This window comes from Mytilus edulis, chromosome 14 (assembly GCF_963676685.1).
Source record: "Mytilus edulis chromosome 14, xbMytEdul2.2, whole genome shotgun sequence".
Lineage (NCBI taxonomy): Eukaryota > Metazoa > Mollusca > Bivalvia > Mytilida > Mytilidae > Mytilus > Mytilus edulis.
The window spans coordinates 16,961,954-16,977,033 of NC_092357.1; the positions used below are offsets into that span (position 1 = coordinate 16,961,954).

The 15,080-nt window shown below is 32.8% G+C and overlaps 1 long non-coding RNA gene across 1 annotated transcript; it reads right to left on the reverse strand.

The window, feature by feature from the left end:
* Window positions 1–980: 980 nt before the first annotated feature.
* Window positions 981–3,784, reverse strand: LOC139502878 (uncharacterized). The gene is made up of 3 exons (XR_011658960.1): window positions 3,699–3,784; window positions 2,635–2,728; window positions 981–1,255 (listed from the first exon to the last, which is right to left on the reverse strand). It is a non-coding gene; the product is annotated as an uncharacterized lncRNA (long non-coding RNA).
* Between the last annotated feature and the right edge of the window lie 11,296 nt (window positions 3,785–15,080).

Consider the following 15,080-nt stretch of genomic DNA (forward strand, 5'->3'; position numbering starts at 1 on the left):
TATGAATTATAATGAAAGCTTTGATTGCGCAGTGGGTGATGCATGATACAGAACAAGCCAAACCGATTCTATATATTTTGCACGGCATCATAATGTTCACGTGAGATAGCATGTCTGTATATTTCTTGGAATATGCATGTTCGTAATTTACTAATATGCTGTTCATTTCTAACAAATCGGACTTTTTAAGCCATGGTGTTGACATTTAAATTTCGACTAAATGGCTTGAATGTCCTTTGGTATGTTTTGCTGTTTTATGATGATTATTCATTTTACGGAAAATGTAAATTTTAACTTGCTGTTTTCTTTGACATGTGACTTATTGACTGTAAAATATTAGTGGTAGGTAAGCTAAATGCAAGTAGAACATCGAGTGCATTTAATTATATTACCGCAGATTAGGTCAGAATAATGATGTCCATTTGAACCGCTTGATTTCGGTCAGTGCAATCTGACATTGTCGTCAATATTGTTCCAAAAAGGATCGCAAAAAGAATGAACACATTCTAGTCCAATTACCCATAACGTGTTGTTTATGTAAACAGATGTATGTGTTCCCATTACAATTGATTCAATCCAATATACTTGAAAACTTTCAGTGAAACTGAGTGACTGTATAAAATCATATCGAAAATGAAAACAAAGTTATTTAACTTTTAATACCAACTAATCAATCAACCAAAGAATAGTATAAAGAAACACCAAATTACAACAGATACCTTTTTACAACTAGAGGATGTGAGTATGAATACATAGTTGTTCGTACAGCTCTTCTATTTTCATCTACATATAAACGTCTGATAAATTTAATTATGTTATAATCATAAACTATGCGTTATGTGGCTAGCTTACAGTTTAAAGATGTACTATGACCTATATCCATTTGGTCTCTTTTGGATATAAATCTCATCGACAATTATACCTTCTTCTTCTTATTATATATAGTATTTCATGTATTTGAATTAAATCAAAACCAAAACTCAAGACACAAATTGTTTATTGAATGAAGTTGACTGTATTCATTTTTCGCAGATGAAACCTATGGAATAGGCGTCACAGGTATCACTTCGGAGATTATACCTACTACCAGCATTGAGTAACACACAGTCTTGTGGAAGCGCTAATGACCCGTTTGGTTCATTTGAATCAAAGTCAAAATACGCCATCTTTGTCATCTTTCCTTGCTTTATCCATCTCCAATCTCCACCAGAAATATATCTATTGACATTACGTCCACCAATGAAAAAACTAGAACCTTTTAAATAAAAATACTGAATCGTCAAACTAAAGGTCACAAGAGTATATATAAAACACTTCCCAAATTACTTAGGTCACAACCTTAGGGCTTTAGTTTGTGCTCTTAAAATACATATTCAATTCGACTTATCAGCTATTTATACTCGTGCTCCACTATTGAGTTAAATCTACAGACCGCAGGCAAATGTAACAGTTACGAGTCTGGTCCCATTAAAGCTTTATTTTAGTAACTCATACTATTCAAAGACTCGAAATGTACTGTTAAAATAAAAAACACAGAAAAAGTCTTTTTTATTTTACATGTCGGGGCCTTTTATGGCCAATTAAACGATTTGTGTTTGACTCATTGTTGGAAGGCAATGTGCTTGCATAGTATGGATTACATCAGCTTAATTTAAATTGTGTTAGATAGTTGTCTCTTGGCACGTATACTACCAAGTCTTCCTTGTATTATATTGGCAGATTACTGAAGAATACTCTGAGTTTTGAAATAAACATACATACATTTTAGTTGTTGAATATTACGTCTTTTTGTCACTGATGGATAGTTATGTCATTAGCATTTATACCACTTTTTTACATACATTGATTGAAGGCTATTGTCTATATTCCATTTAAAACTTTGTTGAATTTTCTAAGAAGTCATACAAACAAGTTTAGTTACTTAATCTGACTTTTTAAAGAAAGCCACTTTTGACTTTGTCAATTAAAATTTACAAACAATAAATGTATTTAAATGAACAAAGGGGAGTAACTAGAAGAAAACGTGCAAACTGAAATGCTATTTAATACTAGGAAAAAGATGTCGCATAACAACATGATTAATAAAAACAAAATGCATATCTATTTGTTTCAAACACAGCAATAAATGTTGATTGATAATGTACTGCTCACACAAAGTTTAGTGTTTGGATATATATATATCGTATATCAAGAATAGTATATACTGTGAAAATATTAATACTAGTGTATTACTCTGATATAAATTTCTAAACTTTTAGATGTTTTCGAAAAGAATTAAAATGGTGTTCCATAGTCATCAATATATTAAGCGAAAACAAATCCGGGTTTCAAACTAAAACTGGGATGAAAAATTACCAACAAACGGTCATATACCTGGTTATCTTATATTTGTGGTTTCACAATAAAATGTATATCATACTTCAGGTATAAACATATACTTACACAGTAACATTGTACTACACCTTTTTGTATTTTCGGTAATTGAATTCACTAGAAACTGTAACATTTACTTCCGATATAATAGATACTGATTTTGCAAGACATTTCAATATGTTCAAATCAAATTGAGGAAAAATATCAATAAGAAATTCTGAACGATACAATTGTACATTTAACGAAATTAAAATATTTTACCAGAATTCATTTTCTTCAATTCATATTTCATCAACAGTAATTCTTCTAGAGTCTCAAAATTGGCTAAGTACGTACCATGTCTTATGCATAGTGCCTAGAATATCAAATATTATTTCAAATACACATATACTTTAACATAGCAGATGTAGGATATTAACACTAAATAACAAAAAAGTATTTACGTTAATTAGTAATTAAGTCAAGTCAGCTCCGTTTTATCTTCAAACAAATTCAGTTGAAGATTTTTTGACGTATGCAATTTTGATGATTAATGGTATATTCCGCTTTTTTTCATATATTGTTTACACATAGAATAATCAATCTTTCATTGAATTGGTATTTTGATGTTGATAAGTAGAATATTCTAATACATCTATACTATTTTAAAACATGTTAAATGAGAAGACCTCACTTGTTGTGTCGCTTCTCTTCCTTTCACAATAAACTAGTCATCATGCCTCTATGACATGATGGCACAGTCGCATATTTGTCATCCTCGCTAATGATCATTCCGTTTGTGTAGTTTTCGGAAGGAAACGAAAGTAAAAGCGTCCGGTTTTGTTTCCGTCATCGGAAATACATTTAAGTAATGGATAGGACTGTTAAATTTACACATAGTTATCATAGGTATATACATTGGGATAGGAGACTTTTTTGCGTTTTCCCTATACTTTGAAGTGATCTAAATAAATTGTGTTTGCTATTTAGTATCAATCCCAAGTTTACTATCTACGGCGGTCACTTTTGAATTATATAGAGAATCTCAAATGACAAATAAAATTAATAGATCACAAAATTAAATGAATTTTGGAAAAAGGGGAAGGGCTAAAAACAAAATGACCTGTTCCCAATTACCTATGACTTTTGATGACTTTCCTACAGTTCTTCAATCATAATTTGTTTTACAAAATTTCACCCTACAGCTGTTTACATGTACGTTCAACCACGCTCCAAATGCCCGCGATTTCACGGATGTTTTCAAGTAAAATAGAATCTAGAAGGGAGATTAAATGAACAGTTCAGTCAACCAATATGTGAATGCTATACACCTAAATTTAACATACGAATGCAGTATCTGCTGTCACTTTTTCTTGATTTATAAGGTAACAATTCTTTCCAACTCTACGGTAAGGATAACTGCATGCTTCTGTTGGTGACAAATAGTAATATTATTAGTTGTTGCAATTATAATATATCAACTGACTTCTTAAAAAATAATAATAGGAGAGAAAAACAAAACAAAACATTCTCTGTACGCTAAAATAATACCACATTAAACGAGAAAAGGGACAATATTTAGAACCTAAAAAAAATTCAGTTATATAAAGAATAGAAAATGCGAATGTGTCAAGAAGACAAATATCCGACTAGAGAGAAGAAAACATCAAAGGACGCCGACTTCAAATTTAGTGAGAAGATTACCACCCTGGATGCGGGCTTTATCTTTCTCACAATGTTACAGTTTACTAGTTCGGCGAAATGGAAAACACTAATTTCTGAAATACAAAAACTGACTAAAATAAGAAAAAATAAAAACAGGAATGACAGAGACTACAGGTTCCTGACTGAGGACATGTGCAACAATTTGGTGGGGATAAACCTGTGTGTACTGCAAATCACGACTTAAACACGCATTAAAGTCAGCATAACATTACCAAAGTAAAACATAAGCTTTACCAAAATAAAAACGGCTTAAATTAACAAAAAATTATATTACACATACCTGCATGACTGTATATCAAATGTATGCCACAAACCATCAAATAACATAAAGAAAAAGCAAACATCCTGAACAAAGGTAATGTGGAGATATGGAATGATTTTTGCATGCAGATAGACGTTAATATGAGTGTAAATTGTATGATATCAAATTTGTTTTTAATTATTGGAAACAGATGTTTTCATCGATCTCTTTTTATGCTATTCTCAGAATCATTGGGATAATGCACGATAATTTTAGAAAATTGTAATAACTTCCATATTGTTTTTAACAGTAATCTTTAATCTGTTTAAAGATTTGTTAATAGTGAAGTTTCAATTAACATGATGAATATTCTTTAAATTTCAATGGTAGAAGTTAAAGGATATCACTGAGAGACAATACAGACGTATATCACATATATCGTATATCCGATCCGAGTAAAAAATTGAAAACAACACGTTGAATAATTGTATGCGTCCGAAGCGCTTTTCGGATTTACCTTCATCAGCAACGGTCAAAGCCAAGTGTTTGAAATCCAAAGATGTATAAGTACCGAAACCGTTGAAGAGCTATATGTCAAAGATATATAAAATAAATAGCCAAATTCATCTAAAGCCAACGTTTCCTGAGGGAGTTGCAACCCCAGTTTCTTAATAATTTCAAAATTGGACAATTTTAGTAAAGTTTGTTGAATCATGTCAGTACCGAAGTACTGACTACTGAGCTGATGATACCCTCGGGGACAGAGAGTTCACCAGCAGAGGTATCTATTCAGTGATGTACAAAAATGAAAACAACACGTTTAATAATTTCTTGCGTCCGAATCGCTTTTCGGAGTAGCATGCTGAGAGCTACAAAAAATTCCAACTGTCACATAAAAGCAGTAAAAGAAGGAAAACCCAATGTTGCACATAGTAATTAAAAAAACCCAGAACAAATACATACTTCAGAAAATACGAGGACAGTATAAGTTGGTTTGAAAACATAAGTAGTTACTTTTCAAAAAGTTGAACAGTCCATGTAACGCATGACAAATTAAGTTGCAATCTAAAGATGAACAGTTATGAAAGATAACATGATTGTTAATCGAAACGCAGGACGTGTTATATTATCTACAGGTTTAGTGGATATTAGCTAGCAAAATTAAGGGAATTGTGCAAATGATGACACAAGCATAAAAATTAGCACGAAGCATCATCATTATGTACATTTTAAGAAAAAACTGCTGGCCATAAGAACATTTTTTTTTTCAAGATGGCCACCACCTTTTCTAAAATGGCTGTTTTTTCAAGATTGAAATACTTATTTTTCTGGAAACATTTTCGTTGACCTTCTTTAAGTAAAATATATTATCAGGTTTGGTGGATACCTTCTTTACATGTGACGAATATACTACAAATGAATATTTGACATTTACTGGGTTTGCGCATGCGTGAAAATAGTACATGCTTAGCGCTTTTGATGATGTTATGAATTTGTTTGAAGACGTTTTTAAAGGTTATGATACACATGCGTTAAACAATTTCGCGCATGCGCAAACTATTTATGAATAAAGTACCTATACACGCACTACAAGGGCACAATGAAGGAAATCGTAGTTCTTCTAACAGATTAGGATTTGAAATTCTTAAAAATATCTTGGTCGTTATTAATTTCTCTAAGCATCTAGGCTCTTCTGTTAGAATATAAAGTGTTACTTCTTTGACGCCACTGTTTGAAAACACACACTTTCAGTTCCAATGATCAAGCATTCGATGGATAAGGTGAAAAAGGTGGTTAAGTTTCTAAATATCGGGCAAACGTCAATTATAGCTGCAGATAAACCCGTTGGTATTGGGTAAGCAATTTTAGTTGGAATGGCAAGATTTGTACAGAGAACATAAGTTTATCGTCATGTTTGGTGGATTGTCCGTGGCTTGCTTTAAAATTCTGAGTGATAAATTGCGCGATAGTGGATGTACATGTGCCCTCACTGAAGCCGATATTGCAACACCTAGAATGGCAGATGCTTTTCGAGTATGTTCAAATGTAATTAGGAATGGACACGCGCATCATATAACTGCATGTTGTTTGCTTGAATTGATAATGCCAGTCGTTATGAAAGCGCAAACACAGAAAATATAGTTCATGGCTCTGTGACGTTGAAGTATGTGATCAACGGGTGTAAGGAAAGAGAGTCATATCGACCACAGTTTAATTTCTGGCGTTCAATTATGAATTACGAGCTGCATATGCCTTCAGTAGTACGATCATATCACGGAGTCAAATATCGTACTTTTCAAACAGTCCATATCAAGCATGATACCAATCTTGGTCTTGATCGTGTAAATTATGCAAGATATAGATTCCCTTCACAAACATCACCCCCAGGTTGCAATGAAATTTGTAAATGGTAATTTTAACTGTACGTAAGACCAGCAAGTTGATTTCGTATATTACAAATGATCAGGCACAAACACGGAACAATGAGTCGTGAACGGCGATGTTGGTACCATACCTTTCGAGACGATGAATGGTAGCTGGAGCAGAAGTCAGTAGACTGGTAGATGAATTTGAAAGATTCAGTGGTTTGAGTCATTCTACACCAGATGAACGACTGCATGACGACTCTACGAAAACACAAACGGAATCCTTCGAAAAACTTTAAAGGCTTTCTAAAGTGATGAACGAGTTTGGAAATCCATTTCTAGAAGAGTCGTCAGATCTGTACAAAATGTACTCTTTAAAGAAAATTGTTGATTCAGAAGTCGGTAAGATATGTATATGAACTACAAGATATTGGGTCCAAACAGTACTATCTTTTGAAGCAAATATGAAACGAGGGGAACGTTTCCATATAAAAGCCGTAAAATGAAACTGGAAATGTCTTGTCAAAAAACAAAGCTAGAGAAACTGAACACTGATTGGGATCTCTTTTCTAGACTTTTCATTTCTTCTCCAGCCATGAAGACCAAACTGCCCCTCCGTCGTTGTGTCAGGATAAGGTATTAAATCTCAGCAAATGGGTATATTGAAACATTCTGCGATTTGCCATCAACTGATCAAAATTCAGACACATTTATCGTTGATGTGGCAGCAATACTCAAATAAACTCATCATATATAATTTATTGTCACCACTTGGGGCAAACATATTACATGATTATGCAAATGATATCATACTGCCTTACATAAAATCTTTCTTCAATAAGTATCCAAGGGTAAATATCGATTTGATGTTTACTAAATTAATTATATAGCTGGGACGAAAACAAAAGGCAAAGTACTGGTGCTAGACGGAAAGTTTTTGGTTCTGGTAGAACGCCAAAGGTTTGGAGTAGTTTTCTTTGTGTAGATGGCAACAAAACGGAATTCTTCAAGTTTCTTGCCGATAGAATTGCTTCATTAGAGACTAATGAAAATGCTTATGCTACTCAATGTGAAAATATTCTTTAAAATTTCAATACGGATACCTCTCAGTTATCCCCTTGTTACCATAAAAAAGCAGATACACGAATGATTGTCCATGATAAGCATGCAGCTGAAAATGGTTGTAAAAAGTAATTTCAAGTAGTACTGACATAGATCATGTAGATGTAGTAGTATTAGGAATTGCAGTACTCGCAAGATTAGGTGTGGACAAATTGTAGATAGGTTTTTTTAAGGAATAAAGACTTGCGATGGCTTCCTGTACACGTCATTTCAAATGCGTTTGGTCCTGGTGTAGCAGCTTTTCCTTCTTCCATGCATTAAGTGGGTGTGACACTGTGTCGGCACTTCATCGAAAAATGAAGAGGTAAGCTTGGCAGACATGGGAAGTATTCTCAGATGTAACGGTCGTTTTTTCCCGATTTTGTATGAAGACACAGACATGACATCATAGAAATATTTGTTTGCATCATGCACGGAAACATCACCGTTGCTGTTAAAGAGGCACGATTAAAATCGTTTGCTAGGAAGCAGCGGCCTTATGATGCTATTCCGCCTAACACAGAATCATTATCATTAACTGTGGTAGGCGGAATAGTATCATAAGGCTGCTGCTTCCTTGCAAACGATTTTAATTTTCTGGGGCACACCAAAAGAGAAGCATATCAAGTTGGACATGTTTGGCTCGTCCGGGTTTATGCATTCGACAGGTTCATATACCAAGTCATGAACACAAAAAGACAATTGGAAACCAAAATGGACTTTGTTGGTTGCCGCTGATTCTCATGTAATGATTTTTTGAAATGCGGATGCAAGAAATTTAGCTGTGTTTGTAACTGTAAATGCTACCGTTTTGACCTTCCGTGTACATGTTTGTGTATTGGTAACTGTCAGATAATTATAAGATAAGCAACCAGTCTTTCTAAACAAACTATATATGCATTTGAACTTAACAAAGTCAGGGATATCTCTTGTTAAGTTGACAGAAATGATAAAATTGACATTGTCAACGTTTTGCCGCCATTTTGGGACCGGAAGTCACTTTTTTATTCATGCAGGTATTGTTTTTTCGTACTTTAGGAACTGTAATTTAAGTTTTATCAAAACTGACATTGGATTATACATATTACACAGCTTTCCAAAGATTTAAGAAATGTTACCAATTGGATATGACACCATTTGCAAAATGAGCGGTGGCCATCTTGAAAAAATGATTTATTTTATGACCAGCAGCGGATTTTTTTTTAATATCATTTAATCCACCCCTATACCAAATTTCATGCTTGTATCACGTTTTGCACAATTATGTCCATAATATCTCCCACTATTATGTCGCCGGTATTGATTAACGAAATTGTGGCTGTATTATAGGAACACATTTTTATCGTTTGAAGCAAATTATTATCCTGTTAGCCTCTCTTCTAACCTATTTATGCAAACGGAGCACGTTAAAAGAAGACGACTTCAATTTTGCTACCGAAAAGTTGATAGATTTCTTTTTGAAGAGTTAGAGAAAAAACACATTTTTTTCAAACAGGGATTAAAACAAATATAAATAAAAAGGAAATTGTTGAGCACCAAACACGCACACTACAGACAACTTTAAAGAACCAGTGTCGTTAATCGAGGTATACGTGCATCTTCATAAATGGACATTCTCCAACATTGGTAACTAGAACATACTTTATTTTAAAAAGTACCTTTTTGTTGATTTTCGTTTTGTAGACAGTTTGTCTCTACCTTCTGTTTTGTTTAAAACCCCCAAAAATGTAACAAATCGTCATTTAAGGTCAAAAACTCTTTTGAATTGACTACTTTCGATTTCAAATTATTTGACTTGTTTGTAGATCGTTGTTGTGCTTATCAGTCTAGCTTTTAACGAGTTTTTTTTCTATTTGAATATAGTTTCAAGATACAGCCGAAAACGCAAAACATACGTTAAACTCACCATTAAAGAGGAATAACTCCAGCAAGGACTGGACTGACGAATTCGGTCAATAGTATATTGACCGCTTTTATATCTAGTCTGATTGATCATTTGTGCTACTTAATAGGCATAATATTTGTTCGTCACTTTAGACCTATTACTCCAGACCTATAATAAATCGTCTGACTGTTTGATAAATATTGACATAAGGTAGATCTTAACATTATAAATTTCCCACTGTCAGATTTTCTCTATTTAAAACGATTCATAGTATAAAATAATATACATATATCAACATGAAATGTATCATTTCCTTATGTTTAGCAATATTTGCAAAATAATCAGCACGCGGAGTTATTGTATACTTTGTTTTAAACCTAAATAGTCCAATGATGATTTTGACCAAATAAGGTAAATTTGGATAAGTATATTGAGATGAGTTGTTATTTCTTAAGTTTACGACGAAAAAACAAAGAAATATTGACTATCAATGCCAAGCAACGATGAAAAGTCACTTGGCCTTCTGAGTAAGATGAGCTTACGCGGAATGATATTGCATGGTTTGAAAGAATAAGCAAGTATTTCTGTGCTAATCAGAACACGTTGTTCAATGGTTGTCGTTTGTTGATGTAGTTTATAGATTACACCATTGTTTTTTTTGTCTGAATTGTTATACGCAAGCCATTTTTGCTGTTCGTTTTGAGCCAAGGCTCTGTGCTGAAGGCCCTACTTCGACCTCTGATGGTTAACTTTTACAAATTGTGATTCGGATGGAGAGTTGTCTCGTGGGCATTTATAACACATCTCCTTATATCAATTTCGTTGGAGGCATATTTTCAATAACCGTCATCATTGACCTTTTATACATTAAAAAAAAAGGACTTTAAGAAAAGGTGAAGGTTTCCTCTGCATGTGTTATTATCAACTCAGTAGTAAGCACTTCTTTGTTGACATGCATGAAATACCATAATTTTCAAGATTGTAAATTGACTGTTAATGAAATTATCTATTTAAAAAAAAAAGGGTTTTCTGCCACAAGAATATTATAAGTTATATAGTGTGTTAGTAACCTAATGCGATATATATGGGGTCAGCTTCGCTCTCACCCCAAATGAGATTCCGTATATATCATATCAGGTCACTATCAAACTATGTAACGAATTTATCTTACCGAATATCTTTATTTGTTGAATTAAGACTAGGTTGGTCTCATGTTCAATCATAACATATTTTGATATTAAAGTGTGTAAAGTTTCAATTTTAAGACCCTACTTGCATTGGTCTGCACAAAAAAAAAACAAATGTCAACAATAATAATTTAATATCATCCTTGATTTAACAATATTAATCAGAACTTTCAAATTCAAATTATGAAATAGTGCCCAAGTCGTAACTCCACTACTAAATGTGAATTGAAGTAAGCCCCGCCACCTTACCAACTTAATATGGAATATACACGGTCTCCACGCGGACGCTTTTAACCAATCATTTTCCTAGAAATGTATAGGAGGTCAAATAAATAACATTAGCTATTGTTTAATAAACCTTTCAGAATTTTTTTGGTCCTCACATCTAATCACATTTATACTCCATTTTGTCGTTTTAACATTTTGGTTTAGAAGTCATTATTGAGTCTTTTCTAGACCAAAAGCTGGTCTGGCGTACATCATTATAGTTCTGGAATCTATGAAAAAGTTATTCACAACGACACAACTACTACCTTATGTCTCTTCTATGATGGTGTCATGGGTATCTTCAGCAGAGATGCAGTTATTATAGTGGTTATTGAAAAAAGCTGCTCAAAAAAAATTATGTACTTTTGATTTTGAAACCTAAACATTTCGGTATAAGGATAAATATATCGTTGACATTCGAACTCTGCTTTGGTATTTGAATCTACTTGATTGTTAGTTCACAAATTACGTCTTTTGCAGACGGGACGTACATCTGTCGAACAGATTGTAAAACCTATAATCTTTAAACCACTACTGTTGGAAAATTCCTCTCCTTGTGCATCAACAACCTTGTAGTCAAAACCTCCGTGTTGATATGCATTTCATTGGTAATGTACAAGTTATAATTCAACTTACTATTAAACCTTTTTTTTTATATTCCATTTACAAGAATATATAACCTCTGCTACATATGTCTGAATTTTGGGTCCTTAAGGCTCTAGTTGGCCTCATAACGTATTTGATTCAAGTGTCACTGATGAGACATTGTAAACGAAACGCGCTTCTAGCGTGCATATTCTAAATCATTGAATCTATGGTGAGCTTATTTACTTCCTACCCCAAACCCTTTGTAAATTCATTATTTAAAGTAAAAAAAACCTTCGATTAAAGAAAGAATTACATAAAAGGCAACTTCTTCGGAAAATGACATTGTTAGGGACATATATATATACAATAGAGATCTATAAGAAAAGAATGAAGGTGTTGTGTCTTTAATTTCATCACTATCTACATGTATTACATGTCGAACAACATAGTCCATCATCCTTCTGTGGCTCACAACCGGTACATGGTCTGTCATTGGCGTAGTCGATTATTGGACAAAGAGGCGGTCGGTTACATCCCAAAGCTACAATGACATTTCATATGTGAAATAGTTAGGTAAAAGGATCATGTGATTACTTGTATCATAAATGTTCGATAGAATTAATATCCGTAGGCAAAACGACAAATATTTAGGATCATTATCCATATGCACAAAATAAACAGAATATTCTATAACATTTTATCATTTTATCTCAGACATGATGCAGTTTTTTCAGTCCTTCAGAACATTGATTTTGAAGGATGTACTGAGAGAGAACTAGTAACATCAACGTACTTTGGTACTTGTTTCATTGGCAAACATACCAGATAAATATGCCGTTAAATCAAAAATCACGAATATCATATCAAATATGATATTCTTATAAAGTGGTTCGTGTTGCTAAGTTTTTAGTTTTTTATATGGTGTCTTGTGTATTATTTGTTGTCTGTTTTTCTTTTCTTTATCAGCCATGGCATTGTCAATTGATTTCAATCTATGAGTTTGACACTCGCTCTGCTATCTTTCGCCCCTTTTCTAGTACATCATACACACATTTACTCTACACACGACAATGCACGAGAAGAATTGACTACTATTCATAATGTTAAATTAGGGTATTACGTACTGCAACCCTATTAATTGACTATGCTAAGTTTACATTATCCTATATGTAGCGATATCACTAAACATTTCAGATAGGACAATAAGATAAGCAATTCTTATTTAAACTATAGATGTCTTTTGGTTTTCTGTACTGTAAAGTAACTGCCTGATTGATGTTCTACTCAAAGTCACTATATTTATAAAACTGTCACATGCAGATAAGTCAAATTTACTAACCTGGTGGAGTGCCTGTTTTTTAAGAAAAAAGAAAAGGAAAAAGAAAAACGTTAACAATGAATTTCTGTTACTATTTGAAAACAACTGAAATTGTTAAATAAAATTGAGAATGGAAATGGGGAATGTGTCAAAGCGACAACAACCCGACCATAGATTCATTTCAACACTGTCAGGACATTTCACTTGTAACATTGTATTTGTAGTTTGTATTCCATATTTTCAGACTTTATTAATATTGAATATACTTTCAAGGTCTCATAATTATAAAAATGTGATCAGTAAACCCAAACTTTACACCGGTTATAAGTGTAAAAAAAGGAAATTGATGATCTAAAGATAGGATTATCTGTTTATGATATTATCATGACGGCCCATTCGTCGTCATATATTTCAAAATATAATGATATTGTATCATAAGTAAAAAAAATCAGCTCCGTCCTAGCTATATTATTATAAGGACATACTACATAATTATCATTTCTAGACGTTTGCCATGATCATACCAGAAATGTCTATTTTTGTTTAGTGAGTGTTAAAAAGTTTAAAACGTACATATTAACTAAAATTCTTCAAATCCTACAAATCTAGTATCACTTGCCTTGTAGTTTGGTTTGACGTTTTCGAAGGTTCATCGGTAAAAAATACTGTCTCTATTTTTTGTTTTTAATATCTATTTATTGTCCCGTTTCGTACCTGTTTCCGATATCCTTATGTATAACGCCTTACACGTATTACACGTTTATCATTTGTTTTGTCTCCAATGGGGAATTTAATAATATTTAGAAACTAACAAACTTAAATTACGAAATATAAAAATATTAGTATTTAAACTACAAACATGTTTAACCCCGCCGCAATTTGGCGCCTGTCCCAAGTCAGGAGCCTCTGGCCTTTGTTAGTCTTGTATTATTTTAATTTTAGTTTCTTGTGTACAATTTTGAAATTAGTATGGCGTTCATTATCACTGAACTAGTATATATTTGTTTAGGGGCCAGCTGAAGGACGCCTCCGGATGCGGGAATTTCTCGCTACATTGAAGACCTGTTGGTGACCTTCTGCTGTTGTTTTTTTATTTGGTCGGGTTGTTGTCTCTTTGACACATTCCCAATTTTCATTCTCAATTTTATGTAAATGCTAATAGTATTTGCAACTGACAACTTCAAGATAACATTTGTGGACGAAATTAGATGTATACAGAGTAACGACGACACACATAATAGAAATTCATTGTTTCTGAGAATAGCTTTCAGAAATCAGAAAATGTTCTTTACAGAATCATCTATACTTTCACGAAAAAGTCTTACTTTGATAAAAATTATAGCATTTTAAGTAGTTCCCTATGTAAAGTTGACTTTTTTTACAATTTGCTATACTATACAGTAAAACTTATGACATTGATTTCATTGGTTTGCTTAAAGTCATTCTGCTGTTTGGTATTATTTTTTAAAACAAATGAGGTCCCTCCGAGTCGGTGCATATTCAAGGATGACTACCCTAAATGTTTTTTCAGATTGCTCCCTCAGACGATTGATCTCTCATGGTTGACGGTTTGATATTCACCCTTAATTTCTACGGTCCTAAATTGTTAAAACTTACAGAAAAACATTAGGCAAACGACAAATGACAACTTTACATAAAGTTGTTGAAATCTTTTTTCTCGCTCAATTGACATATCCATTTTCGAAAGACTTTTTGAACCGACAACCTAAGTGAAAGCTCCTGTATTAAGACCAGTAAAAATCTGTATAAACCTGTTTGTCATTACAAGATCTGTATTAATGAGAAGTTGTTTAACCAATGAATTGTATCAAATGGGTAATGTATAATACATGTATATCAACTTGCTTTACCTCATACAATATGCTGCTGACTACATTAAAATTACATTTTTGAAAAAAACCAATATGATGACAATTTAAAAATGAGATTTTCTTATTTCGACTATGATAGATAGTTGTTTCATTAGTTTTCCTACCACATCCTTATTTTTATATTAAAAGAATAAACTAAAAAGATATATGTTCATAAT